This window comes from Scomber scombrus, chromosome 16 (genome assembly GCF_963691925.1).
Source record: "Scomber scombrus chromosome 16, fScoSco1.1, whole genome shotgun sequence".
NCBI classification, from domain to species: Eukaryota; Metazoa; Chordata; class Actinopteri; order Scombriformes; family Scombridae; genus Scomber; species Scomber scombrus.
In genome coordinates, this window is record NC_084985.1 from 16,027,105 (window position 1) to 16,035,193 (window position 8,089).

The window sequence follows — 8,089 nt, forward strand, 5'->3', positions numbered from 1 at the left end:
TTTTCCGGTCTCGGTAGGATTTGTCAAGATGTAAAAGTTATCTGTAAATCAAGTCACGGTCGCCAAAGAAACGATTCACAATAATTGGCCAAGTGCGTTGCGTTGAAATGTGACCTTCAACGATCATCGTTAAGAGAGAGATGTGAGAGGTAATCAGCGGGTTGCAGAGAAGTAATTGCACATGCACTAACTCCAGGAAAACAATGACACTGAGCAGCTAACGACCTGACATCACTTTGAAGAAATGATAGCACAAACTGGCCTCAATCAAGTATTAATGCATGACCATAAATACACTTTAAACATGCAGTTATAAATCACTAAACTGGGCTACAAAGAAAGCGATCGCAATGTGGAACCACGCAATCCAAATCAACTATATCCAAATACAGTTAGCAGCATTCTTTCATTAAATTCGTCTTAGCTATTTCTATAGTTTCAGCTGGCAAACGGATACTTGCCACAATCACTAACATCAGCCTACTCTCCCCTCCTTGAGCGTCTCCCGGGTCCAGCGCTCCGCTCCGGCAGGCGGGGTGGAGCGCGCAGAAGTGAAGACCATCAGTATGATGTCAAGAATCGCGAAACACCAACTCTAAAAGTCTGTAGAAAGGCCGGTAAGAGAAAAAAACGTCTGCTGATGTTTGCATCTGGTTTCTTAAGAGCTTGCAAAGACGGGGGAAAAACCCTCTGCGGCGAGTTGCCGTGCAGGAACAGAAGCTCTGGTGAGGGGCGAGTATTGCGTGCACAGGATGGGTATGAACATGGGATGCACGCCGTGAGGGGGAGAGTGAAACCGGACAGAGATTGTCTTGTTTATGAGTGGCAGAGCTTGGTCGAGCACTAAGTTTGATAAGAGGTGCTGATCATAAATATGTATCTAAATGCTGTATAACCATCATGAGTAGTAGTTTATAAGTATCAAATTGAAGCAGATACATTCTCTGAGTTACTAGGGAGTCCCACACATACTTTTTCCGAAAGCAGCATTTGAAATAACAACTTTCCTTTGCTCTGAAATGAAAATACCACTTATGTGTACTATGAGAGGGGGCTTGAATCCATGGTTACAGGAGTTTGGGACAGGTGCTGAGAGACACAGCAACACTGGCCCCAGTCTCAGTAGTAGACACAGCTTTCTAAATCTATGACTGTGACACACAGGGGCCTGCAGTTATGACACAAATGCTGAGGGTTATGGAGAACAGTGCCCTGTAGAGAGATCACCTGTCAGAGGGCCTCTGGGGAATGCATTGTGAGGTGGTCCCCAAACTCCTGCTGGCCTCACTGTATCATCTGACCACCAGAAGCGACATCAGCAAAATGCCAAGTCAACTCACAATGATCTATTTCTTTAAACATAATATCTGTGTTCAGCTAAAACCAAAAACCAGGTCATTTGTTAACTGATGAAGTTAAATTCCACGGGAGAGAAAAAAAGTAGAGAAATTCTGCATAACAAAGGAGAACAAATCAGAACCTCATCCCTCACATCTCTGATCCCAACTGAAGTGCATAGTCTTCAATGACATCATTACTGTGAAATATATGATACACTTAATTCAACTGTACATTACTGCCTGCATCAAATAGATGAACTGACCATGTCCCACAGACATGCATTTGACACTGCGCAAGTTTTACAGTGTTCCATAACAACAGAAGAGGGAGGTTACTCATGCTAACTATGTGCGCTCCTGCCCATTGTGGCTGCTGCAGTTTATGGAACATGCAGGTCTGTGGAATGACGTGGGAATGTGGCTGGAGTCTCTCACAAGTCACAAATCTAGACATTATTCCCAGGGCTCACTCCTATTACGTAACTTAACATGACTAATCCTTAACTCTTTACTTAGTATCATACATATAGACTGATGGAAGACTGTTGGCTAGTAGACTGTTGACAGCTATGCTTGTGTTAATACAGACGAATCGGTCTGAAATGTTATGTGACATTTTCCAAATGGATCTTGTGTCTCCTTAAAGTGCAGTATGCATGTTGTCAGATTGACGTTTAATTGCTCTTAGAAACAGCAAGAGTTTAATCGACATAAGGGCTGCAGCTAACGATATTTACATTATTCCTTAATCAAGTCGGGCATTTTTTCAATTAATCATTTAGTCTGTAAAAAATCAGAATATAATGAAAAATGCCCATCACAATTTCCCAAGGCCCATGGCCGAAATTGCCTGTTTTGTCTGACCAAAAGTCCAAAAACTGTTTTATATCATTGTAAATATTTTATTTACCATGGTAAATATTTAATTTACCATTAAAAAAACAGCAAAAACCTCACATTTGAGAAGCTGGAACCTGGTGTTTATTTAAACAATTAATTTATCAAACACAATCTGTAATCCACTGTTAAATGTAAACTTCTTTTTTTTCAATGACAAAATGGCAATTTAGTTTGATAATAAGGCTTCAAATGACATCATTGAAACATGATTGACTATCACTCACAGCCAGCAATTGAATCTACCTCACTCACTTTCTGATACTGTCACAAGTTCATTGACTTCAGTGGTTTATATCTTTAATTATGATCAGTTGACCAGCACATAAAATGGTGATATTTCACTTATAAATTAAATTATTTTTTATTATAAGTGAATGTAACTCTATATGATGAAAAAATTAAGGATAAGGTCTTGCAGAAGGGCAAAGCTGAAATGTACACCTCCCTTGGGTGTTAGAAAAAGGCGTAACAAATATTTCTGCACTCTTAAAAAAGGAATATGGATATGAATGATAAAAAGGTAAAGGACAGGGGAATCTAATTTGGGAAGGGGGTCATCTAAAAGTTGAGCCTTGTGGATTCTAACTATCCCATGATGAAAGGATGAGGTTCAATCAAATCATCAACACAATGGCATCCTGTGAATCTCCCACTACAACCCTCTCTGCTCACCTGGTTTCCTTTCCTCCTAAAGTTTCCCTTGACTGCCCTCCTCTCCGTCTCTCAGCAGTCCACACCAGGGCGGGGACAGTAATCAACACTTCAAGCTGGGCTGAGGATCCAACGTGGGCTCTGGGCTAAAGGCCACCCCCTGACAACATACAACAGCTGAGCAAGGTCAGACTGTAAACTATGAATGTGGAAAGACCATAAGGAAGAGCTCACCTCCACAGCTCACACGCAGTCATACAAACATTTAATAACTCGTCAACAACTCTTGTATGAGGGTGGAATTACAGTCGGGGATGGCCCAGAGTGGACAACAGGGGCCCAGTGTTAAGAAGCTGTTGTGTTCCCTTTAGGCCCACTTCTCCCCTTTCTGTTGTTTTTCCACTGCACTCTTCACTCCAAGCATTCACTCACGCCCCACAGAGCCCGCTGAGCTCCGGGAGTCGACAGCCACTCAGGGAATCTATGGGAACTTAAAAATACTCACATCAGCAATTGTGCACCACACAAAGTACCGTGCAAACTCGCTCCATCTGACCCCCACCAACCTTTCCACTGTGCACTTGGACGGTTGCTTACTCCACTTAATGGCGTTCCCAGACCGCACTCTTGTTTGCCTTTATTTAATCTCTTTTGTCCACTCTTGTTTTTTATCTGGTTCCTCCTCTTCAACATACATTTTTCTTAATGAAAAACATCAGAGGAACATAGAGAGAGGATGAGTCGGGAGGGGGCAGATGAGTTGTTGACACAGTGTCTGTTGTGTTGGGTTAATGTTGTTGTGATACGTTGTGTTAAAGTCTTTGGAGAGATGAAATGACATTGTATCAAACAGTGCCGTGTTTGGAATAAGAATCCCCCGCCGTGCAACACACTCCAACCATCACGTAGACGTAAAAACATCAGCTGTGATGAAGCAGTTTTCCTGTGCGTGATGAATATGCAAGTGTGACTGACTAAATGACTGAGGCAGGAAATTACAGAAGTTTTGGTAGAGACCACACTCAGTGGCCCATTCATGATTAGTCAAAAGATCCTTTGTAACTTACTACCACTAGTTTTTTTACACCAGTGAGTAAGCAGGCTCCTATTGGAAGTCAGCAATGTTTTACTAACAACCATTTACCGTAGAGGGGAGGAGTGGACTGCAGTGTAGACACTACCTCATTTCCCTCACCCATACAAACCGTGCTATAAAAAGCAAGATACACAATAAAGAAGAACAAGTGTTAGAACATGGCTGGTTGTGAAACATCCGTGCCTTTTATTAACAGTCACTTAATCCAGTCCATGAATGGTAGGGTCAAAAGATCTAAAATCATCAGATCAGAAAGGTCTTCAGTCTACTGAGTTAGGCTACATTAATGAATTCCTAATAATTCCTAAAAGTAATTTTTCTGTATCAGACAGTGAAATCTTTCTGAATGTTGAATAGCTCAGCCCTGCTCAGAGCAGGAAGAATGCTCTGCTTCTACTAAAAGTGTTACTAAAAGTTTCATTTGGGGTTGGTTTCTGCCTGGAAAAGAGTGAGTCTGTTCTGTTCTGAATGAACCACAACCATTTGGAAAGCGGTGTATTAAAAAGGACATTATAAACTGTTGGACACAGCAGCTGAAGGGCTCCCGACAGGGTATCAGTACATTATATTTATCGTCTTCATAAATTATAATTAATGATTTTGGAGAGCAGTTCTTGTCTTAATGGTAAATGAAATGAAGCAATACTTTAGTTCATGCAGGACACGGAAGTCATACACCCCAGCTGTAATCAGCTGACAGCCACTAATTGAATCAGCATACCTTATCAGTCACACACCAATCACAGCCATTCTCACCACATCATCAGGCGGTCCATTTAAATATGAATCCCACCTACACTGATCTTGCTTCAACGTTGCTCACAAAGCTGCCTCCACCACCCCATCCTCCACCTTTCTGGTTCAGGGTCCCATCATAGCTCTAAGGTCAATCCACAATTCATGTCTTGCTTTCGGCCCACTCTGCAGGGGTGGTTTTGCATTATGCTTCCTGTTTTTAGCTCAGCATGCTGCTGGCTAATGCAGGGAGCATCTTAGAGTGGAGCCTTTAACGCCAAGTAAAACTGTATTACCATTTGTTGCAATAAATAGTTTGATCTATGACGAGTGTTCCTGACTGAACTGTACTTATAAAGCGTTTTTTTAGTCTTTCTGACCACTCAAAGCATTCTTATAATTTCATTTTCACCTACTCACACACATTCATACATTGATGACAGGGGCTACCATGCAGGGTGCATATCTGCTCATCAGGAAGGAAACTAACCATTCACACACATTCCACACACAGCCATCGGGAGCAATTCAGGGTTAAGTATCTTGCAATTCAGAGGAGCTGGGAATCTAGCCGGGAATCGAGGGCGACTTTTCTCTACCTCCTGAGCTACAGGAGCAACAAAAGCTTAAGAATCTGTTAGGTTAGTCAGATTATTTTGGGGTCATTTTTGTCTTGATTTAATAGTTGATAGCACAGAGACACATACTGTACAGATACTGATAAAGGTGTGACATACAACAAAGGCCTAACATGAAAATGAAAATATTCACAGTAAAAAATAAAGTATCAAGTCATTCGTGAGGTTGACAGTATAAATGCCATTTTCTTATACTCAGTTCTAAGATTTGATAAACAGGTGAGTAATATTTGCAAAAAAAAGTTAAATCATACCTCAGCTGCTTCAGACTCATCAGGCAGCATCTACCCTTAAGCACAGAACAGCTTGACATGCATGGCGTTATATTCATTCATACTGCATCACTACCTGGTCACAAGCCTCACAATCAACCATAAAGCCCCTCATATCACTATATAACCAGAAAATAAACGTCATGGACTAATAACCAATAGGGTGACATCTTGGAGAAACCTGATACATTCAGCTTCGAAAATTTCATAAGCGATACCAACATAAACCTTATTTTTAAATGCCTACGTGGTCGTGCTCCTTCTCTTCTTAATGGATTTGTTACAAGACACCAGCACTGCAGTGGAGTCACTACACAGGCCTCAATGAACAATAACTGTCTCATTACAATACGCAAACCCTCATTTTGAGTCATCTATGGTAAAGGAGCAAAACTCTGGAGTTGTTTAGCTACTCAGTTAAAGATGAAACACATTTTTTATGTTTTCAATAGAGGTGTTAAATCATAGCTAAAAGAGAAACAACCCTGTTCTCATAACTAATACACCTATACAGACACACCTGTATATTTGTGTGGATGTATTTTTTTTTCTTTTCTTTTCCATTTTTTCTATTTGATTTTGTTTTTTTAAAGCCTCGTGTGAACAGATGTTGTAAATTAACGCTTGGCTACAAACACTAAATATAGTGCATCTGGTGTTTGTGTATAATTGTTCTGTATGTTGCAGTTCCAATGGGATGTCCATGTCAAATAAAATACATTTATTTAAAATGTATTTAAACTTAACTGTTTTGTGTCTTTCACCATTAGAACTGACAATATCCTCAAAATTTTTTTGTCTTTACCTGACGCAAACAATTAAATATCTTTATTAACAACTTTGGGGCTTTTAATACAATATAAGGTTTTAATTGATGTACTACTTTGTAATACTTGTAATGCATAAGCTGGTTGTGAATCTGTTTGATCCCCAGAGATGCTGTTCTGTTGCTGACCATGCACTATGGGCTCCTCTTGAAGGAAGATAAGCAATAAGAGAATTTTTCTACATGGATCACGGAAGTGTCACATTGAAATGCCAGGACCTGGGAAAGCTTGAGTTATGTTTGATGATGATTAAAAGAAAATATTCCCAACACCTCAATAGAGAGAAAAGAGGATCAAAAACAAACCCCACATTAGTGACTCTTCACTCGTGTTACGGGTTTGTTGCTAACTTGGTGAGACCAGCTGGTGTTGTGGCTCTATCACAAGGTCCAGACCACAGCCAAAGCAGTCAGCCTCAATTTATCTGACCAAGACTGCCTTGATCTGACCAGATGAGCCAGCCAAGAAAAATACCACCAGACAATCCTTTTCACGCTTGACTTAAGCTCAAACATTCTCACAATCCTCGTTGCTCTTATTAGAAAGAGCCAAGCATGAGTCTGCGCTCATTAATGCAGTTATTGTTCGGTGATTAAGTCGATTAAGAAAGGTCCCTCCTGTTTAAGTAATGTTTACTTGTGGCTCTGACTGCTGTGGCTTACCCAGACAACTGTGTAGTAAGTGTTCACTTGACTGTATATGCGGGGAAATTAATGTTTTCACACAACGAGATAAGAAAGTACTTCAAAGTGATACTTGCCATTTTTGAACTTTCAGCACTGACACATTGTGAATTGTGAGACCTATTACTCGGGGCAAATTGGAACATTATAGCATTATGCATCTTTCTACCCACCTAATTTTCTGTTCCACCATAATTACTTCTCTTCCTTTTAAGATTTAGGTCGGATAAGGAATGCAGTCTGATCTCACAGGAGCTGAGCAGTCTCCAGCCAAATAACTCGTGACTCTATTGTTAACCGCTTGCCCTTTTCTGGCACATGAATTTTTTTCCAGCACTCATGGAGGGCAGCAGAAATAAGATTAGTTGTGTTCATATAGTCTGGTTTTTGTGCAATGTGTAGATATTGATTGCACATTTTTGCCAGGCAGCTGCAGTGCTGTGTGCTTTGGATATGTCCATGCTGCTAAAACAATGCTAGTGGTGAAGAATGATAAACTTGTGCTTGGCAATATATCAGGTGCTCTTAGTGTAACAGTGGAATTTACAGTATGCTGGATGAGTGCTGCCCTCCTGTGGTCATTTGGAAACTTAAGTTTCCGAATGGCCTCATATTCACACAATATTTTCTCTTGGCCTTAGTTTAAAATATATTATGAGCATTAAAATACTTTTATCTTTGTTTTATAACATATTGCTTTCATTTTACACCTGTAAGATCAGAGATACTTCAACACAGGAAATTATATTTTAGGCTGTGCTGTTAGGTCTACCCTGAACATCTAGTAGTGGGTGACTGTCTTATCTCCTGGTGTGCTGTTGCATTTCTCACCTGTCTCCCTGTCTACTGTCACACCAGTAACGTGTTTAACTCACCTAAAATAAAACAACAAAAAGAAGATGATGAGATACCAACGCAACCCCCCAAAAATACAATGAAAACACGAC